General features: G+C 36.2%; 22 non-coding genes across 22 annotated transcripts; all 22 read right to left on the bottom strand.

Annotated features, from left to right (window-relative positions):
• Positions 1–339: 339 nt before the first annotated feature.
• Positions 340–554, bottom strand: LOC143984621 (small nucleolar RNA U3). The gene has a single exon (XR_013274993.1). It is a non-coding gene; the product is annotated as a small nucleolar RNA U3 (small nucleolar RNA).
• Positions 555–1,243: 689 nt separating this feature from the next.
• Positions 1,244–1,458, bottom strand: LOC143984881 (small nucleolar RNA U3). Its single transcript, XR_013275220.1, has one exon. It is a non-coding gene; the product is annotated as a small nucleolar RNA U3 (small nucleolar RNA).
• Positions 1,459–2,146: 688 nt separating this feature from the next.
• Positions 2,147–2,361, bottom strand: LOC143985000 (small nucleolar RNA U3). Its single transcript, XR_013275321.1, has one exon. It is a non-coding gene; the product is annotated as a small nucleolar RNA U3 (small nucleolar RNA).
• Positions 2,362–3,050: 689 nt separating this feature from the next.
• LOC143984880 (small nucleolar RNA U3) lies at positions 3,051–3,265 on the bottom strand. The gene has a single exon (XR_013275219.1). It is a non-coding gene; the product is annotated as a small nucleolar RNA U3 (small nucleolar RNA).
• Positions 3,266–3,953: 688 nt separating this feature from the next.
• Positions 3,954–4,168, bottom strand: LOC143984620 (small nucleolar RNA U3). Its single transcript, XR_013274992.1, has one exon. It is a non-coding gene; the product is annotated as a small nucleolar RNA U3 (small nucleolar RNA).
• Positions 4,169–4,856: 688 nt separating this feature from the next.
• Positions 4,857–5,071, bottom strand: LOC143984999 (small nucleolar RNA U3). Its single transcript, XR_013275320.1, has one exon. It is a non-coding gene; the product is annotated as a small nucleolar RNA U3 (small nucleolar RNA).
• A 689-nt stretch (positions 5,072–5,760) lies between these two features.
• On the bottom strand, positions 5,761–5,975 carry LOC143984879 (small nucleolar RNA U3). Its single transcript, XR_013275218.1, has one exon. It is a non-coding gene; the product is annotated as a small nucleolar RNA U3 (small nucleolar RNA).
• Positions 5,976–6,664: 689 nt separating this feature from the next.
• LOC143984618 (small nucleolar RNA U3) lies at positions 6,665–6,879 on the bottom strand. Its single transcript, XR_013274991.1, has one exon. It is a non-coding gene; the product is annotated as a small nucleolar RNA U3 (small nucleolar RNA).
• Positions 6,880–7,567: 688 nt separating this feature from the next.
• LOC143984998 (small nucleolar RNA U3) lies at positions 7,568–7,782 on the bottom strand. Its single transcript, XR_013275319.1, has one exon. It is a non-coding gene; the product is annotated as a small nucleolar RNA U3 (small nucleolar RNA).
• A 688-nt stretch (positions 7,783–8,470) lies between these two features.
• On the bottom strand, positions 8,471–8,685 carry LOC143984878 (small nucleolar RNA U3). The gene has a single exon (XR_013275217.1). It is a non-coding gene; the product is annotated as a small nucleolar RNA U3 (small nucleolar RNA).
• A 689-nt stretch (positions 8,686–9,374) lies between these two features.
• Positions 9,375–9,589, bottom strand: LOC143984616 (small nucleolar RNA U3). The gene has a single exon (XR_013274990.1). It is a non-coding gene; the product is annotated as a small nucleolar RNA U3 (small nucleolar RNA).
• Positions 9,590–10,278: 689 nt separating this feature from the next.
• Positions 10,279–10,493, bottom strand: LOC143984877 (small nucleolar RNA U3). Its single transcript, XR_013275216.1, has one exon. It is a non-coding gene; the product is annotated as a small nucleolar RNA U3 (small nucleolar RNA).
• A 688-nt stretch (positions 10,494–11,181) lies between these two features.
• LOC143985174 (small nucleolar RNA U3) lies at positions 11,182–11,396 on the bottom strand. Its single transcript, XR_013275471.1, has one exon. It is a non-coding gene; the product is annotated as a small nucleolar RNA U3 (small nucleolar RNA).
• A 689-nt stretch (positions 11,397–12,085) lies between these two features.
• Positions 12,086–12,300, bottom strand: LOC143985008 (small nucleolar RNA U3). Its single transcript, XR_013275327.1, has one exon. It is a non-coding gene; the product is annotated as a small nucleolar RNA U3 (small nucleolar RNA).
• Positions 12,301–12,990: 690 nt separating this feature from the next.
• LOC143984615 (small nucleolar RNA U3) lies at positions 12,991–13,205 on the bottom strand. The gene has a single exon (XR_013274989.1). It is a non-coding gene; the product is annotated as a small nucleolar RNA U3 (small nucleolar RNA).
• A 692-nt stretch (positions 13,206–13,897) lies between these two features.
• Positions 13,898–14,112, bottom strand: LOC143984903 (small nucleolar RNA U3). The gene has a single exon (XR_013275239.1). It is a non-coding gene; the product is annotated as a small nucleolar RNA U3 (small nucleolar RNA).
• A 691-nt stretch (positions 14,113–14,803) lies between these two features.
• Positions 14,804–15,015, bottom strand: LOC143984834 (small nucleolar RNA U3). Its single transcript, XR_013275178.1, has one exon. It is a non-coding gene; the product is annotated as a small nucleolar RNA U3 (small nucleolar RNA).
• A 693-nt stretch (positions 15,016–15,708) lies between these two features.
• LOC143984614 (small nucleolar RNA U3) lies at positions 15,709–15,923 on the bottom strand. The gene has a single exon (XR_013274988.1). It is a non-coding gene; the product is annotated as a small nucleolar RNA U3 (small nucleolar RNA).
• Positions 15,924–16,613: 690 nt separating this feature from the next.
• Positions 16,614–16,828, bottom strand: LOC143985126 (small nucleolar RNA U3). Its single transcript, XR_013275428.1, has one exon. It is a non-coding gene; the product is annotated as a small nucleolar RNA U3 (small nucleolar RNA).
• A 691-nt stretch (positions 16,829–17,519) lies between these two features.
• On the bottom strand, positions 17,520–17,734 carry LOC143984775 (small nucleolar RNA U3). The gene has a single exon (XR_013275127.1). It is a non-coding gene; the product is annotated as a small nucleolar RNA U3 (small nucleolar RNA).
• Positions 17,735–18,423: 689 nt separating this feature from the next.
• On the bottom strand, positions 18,424–18,638 carry LOC143984613 (small nucleolar RNA U3). Its single transcript, XR_013274987.1, has one exon. It is a non-coding gene; the product is annotated as a small nucleolar RNA U3 (small nucleolar RNA).
• Positions 18,639–19,329: 691 nt separating this feature from the next.
• On the bottom strand, positions 19,330–19,544 carry LOC143984612 (small nucleolar RNA U3). Its single transcript, XR_013274986.1, has one exon. It is a non-coding gene; the product is annotated as a small nucleolar RNA U3 (small nucleolar RNA).
• Between the last annotated feature and the right edge of the window lie 349 nt (positions 19,545–19,893).

Here is a 19,893-nt window from a genome sequence, read left to right as displayed (position 1 = left end):
CTGGCATGTTTCTTTTGCTTCCGAAAGAATGGTTTGTCAGTGATGACAGTATTTTCTTTATCTTTTTAACATATAAAGCACCATAATTTTTCCTTGGGTTCCGTGAGCGTTGTTTCAGTTTTGCAATTCCTCCAAGCGCAGAAGCCAAAGGAAAAACATTGGCAGCTACTGCGTGTCACACTGCAAATAATCTTCCCACATAGAAGTATAATGTAATTTTTTTCCTTTCCATCTGACAAATACAAAAAAAAAAAAAGCATAGTTTTCAAAATAGACAAAAACACAAACTTGCAAACTCAACTGTTTTTAAAACAAAAATAGACATTTAGCATTCAAACAACCACTCTGAATGAGTTCCCGCCAGCCATCTTCCCATCAGGAAAGATGACCAAGTCATCAAATGGTGGCAGCATCTGCAGAGAGCAGCACTGCCAACAGCAGTCCTAATGAGACAAGAACCCTAAAATTCATCATCGTGGAAGGTGAGTATGGACACTTTCGAGCACATTTCTCCCTTTGCATTCTACAGAAATGATCCCTGAAAATATAGTCCTACCTTGACAAATCAAAGATTTCAGCAACATTTTAATCACTATTCCTTCAACAAATTGTGAACATGTTTGTCAAAATCCAATGTAAACTACTTGTAGAAATCAAGTAGTAATAATTAATATGCCTGTTTGCCAATGTCCTATTCTAAAGAAAAATAATTTTGCAATTCTTTTCTCTCAAATTGTAACATTTCTTGATGCCTTATATTGGCTATCTTGATTCTTTTGGATGTCCTTTTGGTAAGCCGAGCAAAGTTTTAACAGCACCTCACAGTCTTGTTCAGCGCAGTAACAGGAGAAACTAAAACACAGATGGAGTATTTTTGTTTCCACCACTTTAAAAACAGAATGGTCTGGCATGTTTCTTTTGCTTCCCAAAGAATGGTTTGTCAGTGATGACAGTATTTTCTTTATCTTTTTAACATATAAAGCACCATAATTTTTCCTTGGGTTCCGTGAGCGTTGTTTCAGTTTTGCAATTCCTCCAAGCGCAGAAGCCAAAGGAAAAACATTGGCAGCTACTGCGTGTCACACTGCAAATAATCTTCCCACATAGAAGTATAATGTCATTTTTTTCCTTTCCATCTGACAAATACAAAAAAAAAAAAAGCATAGTTTTCAAAATAGACAAAAACACAAACTTGCAAACTCAACTGTTTTTAAAACAAAAATAGACATTTAGCATTCAAACAACCACTCTGAATGAGTTCCCGCCAGCCATCTTCCCATCAGGAAAGATGACCAAGTCATCAAATGGTGGCAGCATCTGCAGAGAGCAGCACTGCCAACAGCAGTCCTAATGAGACAAAAACCCTAAAATTCATCATCGTGGAAGGTGAGTATGGACACTTTCGAGCACATTTCTCCCTTTGCATTCTACAGAAATGATCCCTGAAAATATAGTCCTACCTTGACAAATCAAAGATTTCCGCAACATTTTAATCACTATTCCTTCAACAAATTGTGAACATGTTTGTCAAAATCCAATGTAAACTACTTGTAGAAATCAAGTAGTAATAATTAATATGCCTGTTTGCCAATGTCCTATTCTAAAGAAAAATAATTTTGCAATTCTTTTCTCTCAAATTGTAACATTTCTTGATGCCTTATATTGGCTATCTTGATTCTTTTGGATGTCCTTTTGGTAAGCCGAGCAAAGTTTTAACAGCACCTCACAGTCTTGTTCAGCGCAGTAACAGGAGAAACTAAAACACAGATGGAGTATTTTTGTTTCCACCACTTTAAAAACAGAATGGTCTGGCATGTTTCTTTTGCTTCCGAAAGAATGGTTTGTCAGTGATGACAGTATTTTCTTTATCTTTTTAACATATAAAGCACCATAATTTTTCCTTGGGTTCCGTGAGCGTTGTTTCAGTTTTGCAATTCCTCCAAGCGCAGAAGCCAAAGGAAAAACATTGGCAGCTACTGCGTGTCACACTGCAAATAATCTTCCCACATAGAAGTATAATGTCATTTTTTTCCTTTCCATCTGACAAAAAAAAAAAAAAAAAAGCATAGTTTTCAAAATAGACAAAAACACAAACTTGCAAACTCAGCTGTTTTTAAAACAAAAATAGACATTTAGCATTCAAACAACCACTCTGAATGAGTTCCCGCCAGCCATCTTCCCATCAGGAAAGATGACCAAGTCATCAAATGGTGGCAGCATCTGCAGAGAGCAGCACTGCCAACAGCAGTCCTAATGAGACAAGAGCCCTAAAATTCATCATCGTGGAAGGTGAGTATGGACACTTTCGAGCACATTTCTCCCTTTGCATTCTACAGAAATGATCCCTGAAAATATAGTCCTACCTTGACAAATCAAAGATTTCAGCAACATTTTAATCACTATTCCTTCAACAAATTGTGAACATGTTTGTCAAAATCCAATGTAAACTACTTGTAGAAATCAAGTAGTAATAATTAATATGCCTGTTTGCCAATGTCCTATTCTAAAGAAAAATAATTTTGCAATTCTTTTCTCTCAAATTGTAACATTTCTTGATGCCTTATATTGGCTATCTTGATTCTTTTGGATGTCCTTTTGGTAAGCCGAGCAAAGTTTTAACAGCACCTCACAGTCTTGTTCAGCGCAGTAACAGGAGAAACTAAAACACAGATGGAGTATTTTTGTTTCCACCACTTTAAAAACAGAATGGTCTGGCATGTTTCTTTTGCTTCCGAAAGAATGGTTTGTCAGTGATGACAGTATTTTCTTTATCTTTTTAACATATAAAGCACCATAATTTTTCCTTGGGTTCCGTGAGCGTTGTTTCAGTTTTGCAATTCCTCCAAGCGCAGAAGCCAAAGGAAAAACATTGGCAGCTACTGCGTGTCACACTGCAAATAATCTTCCCACATAGAAGTATAATGTCATTTTTTTCCTTTCCATCTGACAAATACAAAAAAAAAAAAAGCATAGTTTTCAAAATAGACAAAAACACAAACTTGCAAACTCAACTGTTTTTAAAACAAAAATAGACATTTAGCATTCAAACAACCACTCTGAATGAGTTCCCGCCAGCCATCTTCCCATCAGGAAAGATGACCAAGTCATCAAATGGTGGCAGCATCTGCAGAGAGCAGCACTGCCAACAGCAGTCCTAATGAGACAAAAACCCTAAAATTCATCATCGTGGAAGGTGAGTATGGACACTTTCGAGCACATTTCTCCCTTTGCATTCTACAGAAATGATCCCTGAAAATATAGTCCTACCTTGACAAATCAAAGATTTCCGCAACATTTTAATCACTATTCCTTCAACAAATTGTGAACATGTTTGTCAAAATCCAATGTAAACTACTTGTAGAAATCAAGTAGTAATAATTAATATGCCTGTTTGCCAATGTCCTATTCTAAAGAAAAATAATTTTGCAATTCTTTTCTCTCAAATTGTAACATTTCTTGATGCCTTATATTGGCTATCTTGATTCTTTTGGATGTCCTTTTGGTAAGCCGAGCAAAGTTTTAACAGCACCTCACAGTCTTGTTCAGCGCAGTAACAGGAGAAACTAAAACACAGATGGAGTATTTTTGTTTCCACCACTTTAAAAACAGAATGGTCTGGCATGTTTCTTTTGTTTCCGAAAGAATGGTTTGTCAGTGATGACAGTATTTTCTTTATCTTTTTAACATATAAAGCACCATAATTTTTCCTTGGGTTCCGGGAGCGTTGTTTCAGTTTTGCAATTCCTCCAAGCGCAGAAGCCAAAGGAAAAACATTGGCAGCTACTGCGTGTCACACTGCAAATAATCTTCCCACATAGAAGTATAATGTCATTTTTTTCCTTTCCATCTGACAAAAAAAAAAAAAAAAAAGCATAGTTTTCAAAATAGACAAAAACACAAACTTGCAAACTCAGCTGTTTTTAAAACAAAAATAGACATTTAGCATTCAAACAACCACTCTGAATGAGTTCCCGCCAGCCATCTTCCCATCAGGAAAGATGACCAAGTCATCAAATGGTGGCAGCATCTGCAGAGAGCAGCACTGCCAACAGCAGTCCTAATGAGACAAGAACCCTAAAATTCATCATCGTGGAAGGTGAGTATGGACACTTTCGAGCACATTTCTCCCTTTGCATTCTACAGAAATGATCCCTGAAAATATAGTCCTACCTTGACAAATCAAAGATTTCAGCAACATTTTAATCACTATTCCTTCAACAAATTGTGAACATGTTTGTCAAAATCCAATGTAAACTACTTGTAGAAATCAAGTAGTAATAATTAATATGCCTGTTTGCCAATGTCCTATTCTAAAGAAAAATAATTTTGCAATTCTTTTCTCTCAAATTGTAACATTTCTTGATGCCTTATATTGGCTATCTTGATTCTTTTGGATGTCCTTTTGGTAAGCCGAGCAAAGTTTTAACAGCACCTCACAGTCTTGTTCAGCGCAGTAACAGGAGAAACTAAAACACAGATGGAGTATTTTTGTTTCCACCACTTTAAAAACAGAATGGTCTGGCATGTTTCTTTTGCTTCCGAAAGAATGGTTTGTCAGTGATGACAGTATTTTCTTTATCTTTTTAACATATAAAGCACCATAATTTTTCCTTGGGTTCCGTGAGCGTTGTTTCAGTTTTGCAATTCCTCCAAGCGCAGAAGCCAAAGGAAAAACATTGGCAGCTACTGCGTGTCACACTGCAAATAATCTTCCCACATAGAAGTATAATGTCATTTTTTTCCTTTCCATCTGACAAAAAAAAAAAAAAAAAAGCATAGTTTTCAAAATAGACAAAAACACAAACTTGCAAACTCAGCTGTTTTTAAAACAAAAATAGACATTTAGCATTCAAACAACCACTCTGAATGAGTTCCCGCCAGCCATCTTCCCATCAGGAAAGATGACCAAGTCATCAAATGGTGGCAGCATCTGCAGAGAGCAGCACTGCCAACAGCAGTCCTAATGAGACAAGAGCCCTAAAATTCATCATCGTGGAAGGTGAGTATGGACACTTTCGAGCACATTTCTCCCTTTGCATTCTACAGAAATGATCCCTGAAAATATAGTCCTACCTTGACAAATCAAAGATTTCAGCAACATTTTAATCACTATTCCTTCAACAAATTGTGAACATGTTTGTCAAAATCCAATGTAAACTACTTGTAGAAATCAAGTAGTAATAATTAATATGCCTGTTTGCCAATGTCCTATTCTAAAGAAAAATAATTTTGCAATTCTTTTCTCTCAAATTGTAACATTTCTTGATGCCTTATATTGGCTATCTTGATTCTTTTGGATGTCCTTTTGGTAAGCCGAGCAAAGTTTTAACAGCACCTCACAGTCTTGTTCAGCGCAGTAACAGGAGAAACTAAAACACAGATGGAGTATTTTTGTTTCCACCACTTTAAAAACAGAATGGTCTGACATGTTTCTTTTGCTTCCGAAAGAATGGTTTGTCAGTGATGACAGTATTTTCTTTATCTTTTTAACATATAAAGCACCATAATTTTTCCTTGGGTTCCGTGAGCGTTGTTTCAGTTTTGCAATTCCTCCAAGCGCAGAAGCCAAAGGAAAAACATTGGCAGCTACTGCGTGTCACACTGCAAATAATCTTCCCACATAGAAGTATAATGTAATTTTTTTCCTTTCCATCTGACAAATACAAAAAAAAAAAAAGCATAGTTTTCAAAATAGACAAAAACACAAACTTGCAAACTCAACTGTTTTTAAAACAAAAATAGACATTTAGCATTCAAACAACCACTCTGAATGAGTTCCCGCCAGCCATCTTCCCATCAGGAAAGATGACCAAGTCATCAAATGGTGGCAGCATCTGCAGAGAGCAGCACTGCCAACAGCAGTCCTAATGAGACAAAAACCCTAAAATTCATCATCGTGGAAGGTGAGTATGGACACTTTCGAGCACATTTCTCCCTTTGCATTCTACAGAAATGATCCCTGAAAATATAGTCCTACCTTGACAAATCAAAGATTTCCGCAACATTTTAATCACTATTCCTTCAACAAATTGTGAACATGTTTGTCAAAATCCAATGTAAACTACTTGTAGAAATCAAGTAGTAATAATTAATATGCCTGTTTGCCAATGTCCTATTCTAAAGAAAAATAATTTTGCAATTCTTTTCTCTCAAATTGTAACATTTCTTGATGCCTTATATTGGCTATCTTGATTCTTTTGGATGTCCTTTTGGTAAGCCGAGCAAAGTTTTAACAGCACCTCACAGTCTTGTTCAGCGCAGTAACAGGAGAAACTAAAACACAGATGGAGTATTTTTGTTTCCACCACTTTAAAAACAGAATGGTCTGGCATGTTTCTTTTGTTTCCGAAAGAATGGTTTGTCAGTGATGACAGTATTTTCTTTATCTTTTTAACATATAAAGCACCATAATTTTTCCTTGGGTTCCGGGAGCGTTGTTTCAGTTTTGCAATTCCTCCAAGCGCAGAAGCCAAAGGAAAAACATTGGCAGCTACTGCGTGTCACACTGCAAATAATCTTCCCACATAGAAGTATAATGTCATTTTTTTCCTTTCCATCTGACAAAAAAAAAAAAAAAAAAAGCATAGTTTTCAAAATAGACAAAAACACAAACTTGCAAACTCAGCTGTTTTTAAAACAAAAATAGACATTTAGCATTCAAACAACCACTCTGAATGAGTTCCCGCCAGCCATCTTCCCATCAGGAAAGATGACCAAGTCATCAAATGGTGGCAGCATCTGCAGAGAGCAGCACTGCCAACAGCAGTCCTAATGAGACAAGAACCCTAAAATTCATCATCGTGGAAGGTGAGTATGGACACTTTCGAGCACATTTCTCCCTTTGCATTCTACAGAAATGATCCCTGAAAATATAGTCCTACCTTGACAAATCAAAGATTTCAGCAACATTTTAATCACTATTCCTTCAACAAATTGTGAACATGTTTGTCAAAATCCAATGTAAACTACTTGTAGAAATCAAGTAGTAATAATTAATATGCCTGTTTGCCAATGTCCTATTCTAAAGAAAAATAATTTTGCAATTCTTTTCTCTCAAATTGTAACATTTCTTGATGCCTTATATTGGCTATCTTGATTCTTTTGGATGTCCTTTTGGTAAGCCGAGCAAAGTTTTAACAGCACCTCACAGTCTTGTTCAGCGCAGTAACAGGAGAAACTAAAACACAGATGGAGTATTTTTGTTTCCACCACTTTAAAAACAGAATGGTCTGGCATGTTTCTTTTGCTTCCGAAAGAATGGTTTGTCAGTGATGACAGTATTTTCTTTATCTTTTTAACATATAAAGCACCATAATTTTTCCTTGGGTTCCGTGAGCGTTGTTTCAGTTTTGCAATTCCTCCAAGCGCAGAAGCCAAAGGAAAAACATTGGCAGCTACTGCGTGTCACACTGCAAATAATCTTCCCACATAGAAGTATAATGTCATTTTTTTCCTTTCCATCTGACAAAAAAAAAAAAAAAAAAGCATAGTTTTCAAAATAGACAAAAACACAAACTTGCAAACTCAGCTGTTTTTAAAACAAAAATAGACATTTAGCATTCAAACAACCACTCTGAATGAGTTCCCGCCAGCCATCTTCCCATCAGGAAAGATGACCAAGTCATCAAATGGTGGCAGCATCTGCAGAGAGCAGCACTGCCAACAGCAGTCCTAATGAGACAAGAGCCCTAAAATTCATCATCGTGGAAGGTGAGTATGGACACTTTCGAGCACATTTCTCCCTTTGCATTCTACAGAAATGATCCCTGAAAATATAGTCCTACCTTGACAAATCAAAGATTTCAGCAACATTTTAATCACTATTCCTTCAACAAATTGTGAACATGTTTGTCAAAATCCAATGTAAACTACTTGTAGAAATCAAGTAGTAATAATTAATATGCCTGTTTGCCAATGTCCTATTCTAAAGAAAAATAATTTTGCAATTCTTTTCTCTCAAATTGTAACATTTCTTGATGCCTTATATTGGCTATCTTGATTCTTTTGGATGTCCTTTTGGTAAGCCGAGCAAAGTTTTAACAGCACCTCACAGTCTTGTTCAGCGCAGTAACAGGAGAAACTAAAACACAGATGGAGTATTTTTGTTTCCACCACTTTAAAAACAGAATGGTCTGGCATGTTTCTTTTGCTTCCGAAAGAATGGTTTGTCAGTGATGACAGTATTTTCTTTATCTTTTTAACATATAAAGCACCATAATTTTTCCTTGGGTTCCGTGAGCGTTGTTTCAGTTTTGCAATTCCTCCAAGCGCAGAAGCCAAAGGAAAAACATTGGCAGCTACTGCGTGTCACACTGCAAATAATCTTCCCACATAGAAGTATAATGTAATTTTTTTCCTTTCCATCTGACAAATACAAAAAAAAAAAAGCATAGTTTTCAAAATAGACAAAAACACAAACTTGCAAACTCAACTGTTTTTAAAACAAAAATAGACATTTAGCATTCAAACAACCACTCTGAATGAGTTCCCGCCAGCCATCTTCCCATCAGGAAAGATGACCAAGTCATCAAATGGTGGCAGCATCTGCAGAGAGCAGCACTGCCAACAGCAGTCCTAATGAGACAAAAACCCTAAAATTCATCATCGTGGAAGGTGAGTATGGACACTTTCGAGCACATTTCTCCCTTTGCATTCTACAGAAATGATCCCTGAAAATATAGTCCTACCTTGACAAATCAAAGATTTCCGCAACATTTTAATCACTATTCCTTCAACAAATTGTGAACATGTTTGTCAAAATCCAATGTAAACTACTTGTAGAAATCAAGTAGTAATAATTAATATGCCTGTTTGCCAATGTCCTATTCTAAAGAAAAATAATTTTGCAATTCTTTTCTCTCAAATTGTAACATTTCTTGATGCCTTATATTGGCTATCTTGATTCTTTTGGATGTCCTTTTGGTAAGCCGAGCAAAGTTTTAACAGCACCTCACAGTCTTGTTCAGCGCAGTAACAGGAGAAACTAAAACACAGATGGAGTATTTTTGTTTCCACCACTTTAAAAACAGAATGGTCTGGCATGTTTCTTTTGTTTCCGAAAGAATGGTTTGTCAGTGATGACAGTATTTTCTTTATCTTTTTAACATATAAAGCACCATAATTTTTCCTTGGGTTCCGGGAGCGTTGTTTCAGTTTTGCAATTCCTCCAAGCGCAGAAGCCAAAGGAAAAACATTGGCAGCTACTGCGTGTCACACTGCAAATAATCTTCCCACATAGAAGTATAATGTCATTTTTTTCCTTTCCATCTGACAAAAAAAAAAAAAAAAAAAGCATAGTTTTCAAAATAGACAAAAACACAAACTTGCAAACTCAGCTGTTTTTAAAACAAAAATAGACATTTAGCATTCAAACAACCACTCTGAATGAGTTCCCGCCAGCCATCTTCCCATCAGGAAAGATGACCAAGTCATCAAATGGTGGCAGCATCTGCAGAGAGCAGCACTGCCAACAGCAGTCCTAATGAGACAAGAACCCTAAAATTCATCATCGTGGAAGGTGAGTATGGACACTTTCGAGCACATTTCTCCCTTTGCATTCTACAGAAATGATCCCTGAAAATATAGTCCTACCTTGACAAATCAAAGATTTCAGCAACATTTTAATCACTATTCCTTCAACAAATTGTGAACATGTTTGTCAAAATCCAATGTAAACTACTTGTAGAAATCAAGTAGTAATAATTAATATGCCTGTTTGCCAATGTCCTATTCTAAAGAAAAATAATTTTGCAATTCTTTTCTCTCAAATTGTAACATTTCTTGATGCCTTATATTGGCTATCTTGATTCTTTTGGATGTCCTTTTGGTAAGCCGAGCAAAGTTTTAACAGCACCTCACAGTCTTGTTCAGCGCAGTAACAGGAGAAACTAAAACACAGATGGAGTATTTTTGTTTCCACCACTTTAAAAACAGAATGGTCTGGCATGTTTCTTTTGCTTCCGAAAGAATGGTTTGTCAGTGATGACAGTATTTTCTTTATCTTTTTAACATATAAAGCACCATAATTTTTCCTTGGGTTCCGTGAGCGTTGTTTCAGTTTTGCAATTCCTCCAAGCGCAGAAGCCAAAGGAAAAACATTGGCAGCTACTGCGTGTCACACTGCAAATAATCTTCCCACATAGAAGTATAATGTCATTTTTTTCCTTTCCATCTGACAAATACAAAAAAAAAAAAAGCATAGTTTTCAAAATAGACAAAAACACAAACTTGCAAACTCAACTGTTTTTAAAACAAAAATAGACATTTAGCATTCAAACAACCACTCTGAATGAGTTCCCGCCAGCCATCTTCCCATCAGGAAAGATGACCAAGTCATCAAATGGTGGCAGCATCTGCAGAGAGCAGCACTGCCAACAGCAGTCCTAATGAGACAAAAACCCTAAAATTCATCATCGTGGAAGGTGAGTATGGACACTTTCGAGCACATTTCTCCCTTTGCATTCTACAGAAATGATCCCTGAAAATATAGTCCTACCTTGACAAATCAAAGATTTCCGCAACATTTTAATCACTATTCCTTCAACAAATTGTGAACATGTTTGTCAAAATCCAATGTAAACTACTTGTAGAAATCAAGTAGTAATAATTAATATGCCTGTTTGCCAATGTCCTATTCTAAAGAAAAATAATTTTGCAATTCTTTTCTCTCAAATTGTAACATTTCTTGATGCCTTATATTGGCTATCTTGATTCTTTTGGATGTCCTTTTGGTAAGCCGAGCAAAGTTTTAACAGCACCTCACAGTCTTGTTCAGCGCAGTAACAGGAGAAACTAAAACACAGATGGAGTATTTTTGTTTCCACCACTTTAAAAACAGAATGGTCTGGCATGTTTCTTTTGCTTCCGAAAGAATGGTTTGTCAGTGATGACCGTATTTTCTTTATCTTTTTAACATATAAAGCACCATAATTTTTCCTTGGGTTCCGTGAGCCTTGTTTCAGTTTTGCAATTCCTCCAAGCGCAGAAGCCAAAGGAAAAACATTGGCAGCTACTGCGTGTCACACTGCAAATAATCTTCCCACATAGAAGTATAATGTCATTTTTTTCCTTTCCATCTGACAAAAAAAAAAAAAAAAAAGCATAGTTTTCAAAATAGACAAAAACACAAACTTGCAAACTCAGCTGTTTTTAAAACAAAAATAGACATTTAGCATTCAAACAACCACTCTGAATGAGTTCCCGCCAGCCATCTTCCCATCAGGAAAGATGACCAAGTCATCAAATGGTGGCAGCATCTGCAGAGAGCAGCACTGCCAACAGCAGTCCTAATGAGACAAAAACCCTAAAATTGATCATCGTGGAAGGTGAGTATGGACACTTTCGAGCACATTTCTCCCTTTGCATTCTACAGAAATGATCGCTGAAAATATAGTCCTACCTTGACAAATCAAAGATTTCAGCAACATTTTAATCACTATTCCTTCAACAAATTGTGAACATGTTTGTCAAAATCCAATGTAAACTACTTGTAGAAATCAAGTAGTAATAATTAATATGCCTGTTTGCCAATGTCCTATTCTAAAGAAAAATAATTTTGCAATTCTTTTCTCTCAAATTGTAACATTTCTTGATGCCTTATATTGGCTATCTTGATTCTTTTGGATGTCCTTTTGGTAAGCCGAGCAAAGTTTTAACAGCACCTCACAGTCTTGTTCAGCGCAGTAACAGGAGAAACTAAAACACAGATGGAGTATTTTTGTTTCCACCACTTTAAAAACAGAATGGTCTGGCATGTTTCTTTTGCTTCCGAAAGAATGGTTTGTCAGTGATGACAGTATTTTCTTTATCTTTTTAACATATAAAGCACCATAATTTTTCCTTGGGTTCCGTGAGCGTTGTTTCAGTTTTGCAATTCCTCCAAGCGCAGAAGCCAAAGGAAAAACATTGGCAGCTACTGCGTGTCACACTGCAAATAATCTTCCCACATAGAAGTATAATGTCATTTTTTTCCTTTCCATCTGACAAATACAAAAAAAAAAAAAGCATAGTTTTCAAAATAGACAAAAACACAAACTTGCAAACTCAGCTGTTTTTAAAACAAAAATAGACATTCAGCATTCAAACAACCACTCTGAATGAGTTCCCGCCAGCCATCTTCCCATCAGGAAAGATGACCAAGTCATCAAATGGTGGCAGCATCTGCAGAGAGCAGCACTGCCAACAGCAGTCCTAATGAGACAAGAACCCTAAAATTCATCATCGTGGAAGGTGAGTATGGACACTTTCGAGCACATTTCTCCCTTTGCATTCTACAGAAATAATCCCTGAAAATATAGTCCTACCTTGACAAATCAAAGATTTCAGCAACATTTTAATCACTATTCCTTCAACAAATTGTGAACATGTTTGTCAAAATCCAATGTAAACTACTTGTAGAAATCAAGTAGTAATAATTAATATGCCTGTTTGCCAATGTCCTATTCTAAAGAAAAATAATTTTGCAATTCTTTTCTCTCAAATTGTAACATTTCTTGATGCCTTATATTGGCTATCTTGATTCTTTTGGATGTCCTTTTGGTAAGCCGAGCAAAGTTTTAACAGCACCTCACAGTCTTGTTCAGCGCAGTAACAGGAGAAACTAAAACACAGATGGAGTATTTTTGTTTCCACCACTTTAAAAACAGAATGGTCTGGCATGTTTCTTTTGCTTCCGAAAGAATGGTTTGTCAGTGATGACAGTATTTTCTTTATCTTTTTAACATATAAAGCACCATAATTTTTCCTTGGGTTCCGTGAGTGTTGTTTCAGTTTTGCAATTCCTCCAAGCGCAGAAGCCAAAGGAAAAACATTGGCAGCTACTGCGTGTCACACTGCAAATAATCTTCCCACATAGAAGTATAATGTCATTTTTTTCCTTTCCATCTGACAAATACAAAAAAAAAAAAAAGCATAGTTTTCAAAATAGACAAAAACACAAACTTGCAAACTCAGCTGTTTTTAAAACAAAAATAGACATTTAGCATTCAAACAACCACTCTGAATGAGTTCCCGCCAGCCATCTTCCCATCAGGAAAGATGACCAAGTCATCAAATGGTGGCAGCATCTGCAGAGAGCAGCACTGCCAACAGCAGTCCTAATGAGACAAGAACCCTAAAATTCATCATCGTGGAAGGTGAGTATGGACACTTTCGAGCACATTTCTCCCTTTGCATTCTACAGAAATGATCCCTGAAAATATAGTCCTACCTTGACAAATCAAAGATTTCAGCAACATTTTAATCACTATTCCTTCAACAAATTGTGAACATGTTTGTCAAAATCCAATGTAAACTACTTGTAGAAATCAAGTAGTAATAATTAATATGCCTGTTTGCCAATGTCCTATTCTAAAGAAAAATAATTTTGCAATTCTTTTCTCTCAAATTGTAACATTTCTTGATGCCTTATATTGGCTATCTTGATTCTTTTGGATGTCCTTTTGGTAAGCCGAGCAAAGTTTTAACAGCACCTCACAGTCTTGTTCAGCGCAGTAACAGGAGAAACTAAAACACAGATGGAGTATTTTTGTTTCCACCACTTTAAAAACAGAATGGTCTGGCATGTTTCTTTTGCTTCCCAAAGAATGGTTTGTCAGTGATGACAGTATTTTCTTTATCTTTTTAACATATAAAGCACCATAATTTTTCCTTGGGTTCCGTGAGCGTTGTTTCAGTTTTGCAATTCCTCCAAGCGCAGAAGCCAAAGGAAAAACATTGGCAGCTACTGCGTGTCACACTGCAAATAATCTTCCCACATAGAAGTATAATGTCATTTTTTTCCTTTCCATCTGACAAATACAGAAAAAAAAAAAAAAGCATAGTTTTCAAAATAGACAAAAACACAAACTTGCAAACTCAGCTGTTTTTAAAACAAAAATAGACATTTAGCATTCAAACAACCACTCTGAATGAGTTCCCGCCAGCCATCTTCCCATCAGGAAAGATGACCAAGTCATCAAATAGTGGCAGCATCTGCAGAGAGCAGCACTGCCAACAGCAGTCCTAATGAGACAAGAACCCTAAAATTCATCATCGTGGAAGGTGAGTATGGACACTTTCGAGCACATTTCTCCCTTTGCATTCTACAGAAATGATCCCTGAAAATATAGTCCTACCTTGACAAATCAAAGATTTCAGCAACATTTTAATCACTATTCCTTCAACAAATTGTGAACATGTTTGTCAAAATCCAATGTAAACTACTTGTAGAAATCAAGTAGTAATAATTAATATGCCTGTTTGCCAATGTCCTATTCTAAAGAAAAATAATTTTGCAATTCTTTTCTCTCAAATTGTAACATTTCTTGATGCCTTATATTGGCTATCTTGATTCTTTTGGATGTCCTTTTGGTAAGCCGAGCAAAGTTTTAACAGCACCTCACAGTCTTGTTCAGCGCAGTAACAGGAGAAACTAAAACACAGATGGAGTATTTTTGTTTCCACCACTTTAAAAACAGAATGGTCTGGCATGTTTCTTTTGCTTCCGAAAGAATGGTTTGTCAGTGATGACAGTATTTTCTTTATCTTTTTAACATATAAAGCACCATCATTTTTCCTTGGGTTCCGTGAGCGTTGTTTCAGTTTTGCAATTCCTCCAAGCGCAGAAGCCAAAGGAAAAACATTGGCAGCTACTGCGTGTCACACTGCAAATAATCTTCCCACATAGAAGTATAATGTCATTTTTTTCCTTTCCATCTGACAAATACAAAAAAAAAAAAAAAGCATAGTTTTCAAAATAGACAAAAACACAAACTTGCAAACTCAGCTGTTTTTAAAACAAAAATAGACATTTAGCATTCAAACAACCACTCTGAATGAGTTCCCGCCAGCCATCTTCCCATCAGGAAAGATGACCAAGTCATCAAATGGTGGCAGCATCTGCAGAGAGCAGCACTGCCAACAGCAGTCCTAATGAGACAAGAACCCTAAAATTCATCATCGTGGAAGGTGAGCATGGACACTTTCGAACACATTTCTCCCTTTGAATTCTACAGAAATGATCCCTGAAAATATAGTCCTACCTTGACAAATCAAAGATTTCAGCAACATTTTAATCACTATTCCTTCAACAAATTGTGAACATGTTTGTCAAAATCCAATGTAAACTACTTGTAGAAATCAAGTAGTAATAATTAATATGCCTGTTTGCCAATGTCCTATTCTAAAGAAAAATAATTTTGCAATTCTTTTCTCTCAAATTGTAACATTTCTTGATGCCTTATATTGGCTATCTTGATTCTTTTGGATGTCCTTTTGGTAAGCCGAGCAAAGTTTTAACAGCACCTCACAGTCTTGTTCAGCGCAGTAACAGGAGAAACTAAAACACAGATGGAGTATTTTTGTTTCCAGCAATTTAAAAACAGAATGGTCTGGCATGTTTCTTTTGCTTTCGAAAGAATGGTTTGTCAGTGATGACAGTATTTTCTTTATCTTTTTAACATATAAAGCACCATAATTTTTCCTTGGGTTCCGTGAGCGTTGTTTCAGTTTTGCAATTCCTCCAAGCGCAGAAGCCAAAGGAAAAACATTGGCAGCTACTGCGTGTCACACTGCAAATAATCTTCCCACATAGAAGTATAATGTCATTTTTTTCCTTTCCATCTGACAAATACAAAAAAAAAAAAAAGCATAGTTTTCAAAATAGACAAAAACACAAACTTGCAAACTCAACTGTTTTTAAAACAAAAATAGACATTTAGCATTCAAACAACCACTCTGAATGAGTTCCCGCCAGCCATCTTCCCATCAGGAAAGATGACCAAGTCATCAAATGGTGGCAGCATCTGCAGAGAGCAGCACTGCCAACAGCAGTCCTAATGAGACAAGAACCCTAAAATTCATCATCGTGGAAGGTGAGTATGGACACTTTCGAGCACATTTCTCCCTTTGCATTCTACAGAAATGATCCCTGAAAATATAGTCCTACCTTGACAAATCAAAGATTTCAGCAACATTTTAATCACTATTCCTTCAACAAATTGTGAACATGTTTGTCAAAATCCAATGTAAACTACTTGTAGAAATCAAGTAGTAATAATTAATATGCCTGTTTGCCAATGTCCTATTCTAAAGAAAAATAATTTTGCAATTCTTTTCTCTCAAATTGTAACATTTCTTGATGCCTTATATTGGCTATCTTGATTCTTTTGGATGTCCTTTTGGTAAGCCGAGCAAAGTTTTAACAGCACCTCACAGTCTTGTTCAGCGCAGTAACAGGAGAAACTAAAACACAGATGGAGTATTTTTGTTTCCACCACTTTAAAAACAGAATGGTCTGGCATGTTTGTTTTGCTTCCGAAAGAATGGTTTGTCAGTGATGACAGTATTTTCTTTATCTTTTTAACATATAAAGCACCATAATTTTTCCTTGGGTTCCGTGAGCTTTGTTTCAGTTTTGCAATTCCTCCAAGCGCAGAAGCCAAAGGAAAAACATTGGCAGCTACTGCGTGTCACACTGCAAATAATCTTCCCACATAGAAGTATAATGTCATTTTTTTCCTTTCCATCTGACAAATACAAAAAAAAAAAAAAGCATAGTTTTCCAAATAGACAAAAACACAAACTTGCAAACTCAGCTGTTTTTAAAACAAAAATAGACATTTAGCATTCAAACAACCACTCTGAATGAGTTCCCACCAGCCATCTTCCCATCAGGAAAGATGACCAAGTCATCAAATGGTGGCAGCATCTGCAGAGAGCAGCACTGCCAACAGCAGTCCTAATGAGACAAGAACCATAAAATTCATCATCGTGGAAGGTGAGTATGGACACTTTCGAGCACATTTCTCCCTTTGCATTCTACAGAAATGATCCCTGAAAATATAGTCCTACCTTGACAAATCAAAGATTTCAGCAACATTTTAATCACTATTCCTTCAACAAATTGTGAACATGTTTGTCAAAATCCAATGTAAACTACTTGTAGAAATCAAGTAGTAATAATTAATATGCCTGTTTGCCAATGTCCTATTCTAAAGAAAAATAATTTTGCAATTCTTTTCTCTCAAATTGTAACATTTCTTGATGCCTTATATTGGCTATCTTGATTCTTTTGGATGTCCTTTTGGTAAGCCGAGCAAAGTTTTAACAGCACCTCACAGTCTTGTTCAGCGCAGTAACAGGAGAAACTAAAACACAGAGGGAGTATTTTTGTTTCCACCACTTTAAAAACAGAATGGTCTGGCATGTTTCTTTTGCTTCCGAAAGAATGGTTTGTCAGTGATGACAGTATTTTCTTTATCTTTTTAACATATAAAGCACCATAATTTTTCCTTGGGTTCCGTGAGCGTTGTTTCAGTTTTGCAATTCCTCCAAGCGCAGAAGCCAAAGGAAAAACATTGGCAGCTACTGCGTGTCACACTGCAAATAATCTTCCCACATAGAAGTATAATGTCATTTTTTTCCTTTCCATCTGACAAATACAAAAAAAAAAAAAAAGCATAGTTTTCAAAATAGACAAAAGCACAAACTTGCAAACTCAGCTGTTTTTAAAACAAAAATAGACATTTAGCATTCAAACAACCACTCTGAATGAGTTCCCGCCAGCCATCTTCCCATCAGGAAAGATGACCAAGTCATCAAATGGTGGCAGCATCTGCAGAGAGCAGCACTGCCAACAGCAGTCCTAATGAGACAAGAACCCTAAAATTCATCATCGTGGAAGGTGAGCATGGACACTTTCGAGCACATTTCTCCCTTTGCATTCTACAGAAATGATCCCTGAAAATATAGTCCTACCTTGACAAATAAAAGATTTCAGCAACATTTTAATCACTATTCCTTCAACAAATTGTGAACATGTTTGTCAAAATCCAATGTAAACTACTTGTAGAAATCAAGTAGTAATAATTAATATGCCTGTTTGCCAATGTCCTATTCTAAAGAAAAATAATTTTGCAATTCTTTTCTCTCAAATTGTAACATTTCTTGATGCCTTATATTGGCTATCTTGATTCTTTTGGATGTCCTTTTGGTAAGCCGAGCAAAGTTTTAACAGCACCTCACAGTCTTGTTCAGCGCAGTAACAGGAGAAACTAAAACACAGATGGAGTATTTTTGTTTCCACCACTTTAAAAACAGAATGGTCTGGCATGTTTCTTTTGCTTCCGAAAGAATGGTTTGTCAGTGATGACAGTATTTTCTTTATCTTTTTAACATATAAAGCACCATAATTTTTCCTTGGGTTCCGTGAGCGTTGTTTCAGTTTTGCAATTCCTCCAAGCGCAGAAGCCAAAGGAAAAACATTGGCAGCTACTGCGTGTCACACTGCAAATAATCTTCCCACATAGAAGTATAATGTCATTTTTTTCCTTTCCATCTGACAAATACAAAAAAAAAAAAAGCATAGTTTTCAAAATAGACAAAAACACAAACTTGCAAACTCAACTGTTTTTAAAACAAAAATAGACATTTAGCATTCAAACAACCACTCTGAATGAGTTCCCGCCAGCCATCTTCCCATCAGGAAAGATGACCAAGTCATCAAATGGTGGCAGCATCTGCAGAGAGCAGCACTGCCAACAGCAGTCCTAATGAGACAAGAACCCTAAAATTCATCATCGTGGAAGGTGAGTATGGACACTTTCGAGCACATTTCTCCCTTTGCATTCTACAGAAATGATCCCTGAAAATATAGTCCTACCTTGACAAATCAAAGATTTCAGCAACATTTTAATCACTATTCCTTCAACAAATTGTGAACATGTTTGTCAAAATCCAATGTAAACTACTTGTAGAAATCAAGTAGTAATAATTAATATGCCTGTTTGCCAATGTCCTATTCTAAAGAAAAATAATTTTGCAATTCTTTTCTCTCAAATTGTAACATTTCTTGATGCCTTATATTGGCTATCTTGATTCTTTTGGATGTCCTTTTGGTAAGCCGAGCAAAGTTTTAACAGCACCTCACAGTCTTGTTCAGCGCAGTAACAGGAGAAACTAAAACACAGATGGAGTATTTTTGTTTCCACCACTTTAAAAACAGAATGGTCTGGCATGTTTCTTTTGCTTCCGAAAGAATGGTTTGTCAGTGATGACAGTATTTTCTTTATCTTTTTAACATATAAAGCACCATAATTTTTCCTTGGGTTCCGTGAGCGTTGTTTCAGTTTTGCAATTCCTCCAAGCGCAGAAGCCAAAGGAAAAACATTGGCAGCTACTGCGTGTCACACTGCAAATAATCTTCCCACATAGAAGTATAATGTCATTTTTTTCCTTTCCATCTGACAAATACAAAAAAAAAAAAAAAGCATAGTTTTCAAAATAGACAAAAACACAAACTTGCAAACTCAGCTGTTTTTAAAACAAAAATAGACATTTAGCATTCAAACAACCACTCTGAATGAGTTCCCGCCAGCCATCTTCCCATCAGGAAAGATGACCAAGTCATCAAATGGTGGCAGCATCTGCAGAGAGCAGCACTGCCAACAGCAGTCCTAATGAGACAAGAACCCTAAAATTCATCATCGTGGAAGGTGAGTATGGACACTTTCGAGCACATTTCTCCCTTTGCATTCTACAGAAATGATCCCTGAAAATATAGTCCTACCTTGACAAATCAAAGATTTCAGCAACATTTTAATCACTATTCCTTTAACAAATTGTGAACATGTTTGTCAAAATCCAATGTAAACTACTTGTAGAAATCAAGTAGTAATAATTAATATGCCTGTTTGCCAATGTCCTATTCTAAAGAAAAATAATTTTGCAATTCTTTTCTCTCAAATTGTAACATTTCTTGATGCCTTATATTGGCTATCTTGATTCTTTTGGATGTCCTTTTGGTAAGCCGAGCAAAGTTTTAACAGCACCTCACAGTCTTGTTCAGCGCAGTAACAGGAGAAACTAAAACACAGATGGAGTATTTTTGTTTCCACCACTTTAAAAACAGAATGG

Source organism: Lithobates pipiens, unplaced genomic scaffold (assembly GCF_037356315.1).
Source record: "Lithobates pipiens isolate NorthernLeopardFrog02 unplaced genomic scaffold, aLitPip1_a1.2 Scaffold_16, whole genome shotgun sequence".
NCBI classification, from domain to species: Eukaryota; Metazoa; Chordata; class Amphibia; order Anura; family Ranidae; genus Lithobates; species Lithobates pipiens.
Note: the sequence above shows the minus strand (reverse complement) of the source record. Positions and strands in the feature narration are given on the sequence as shown.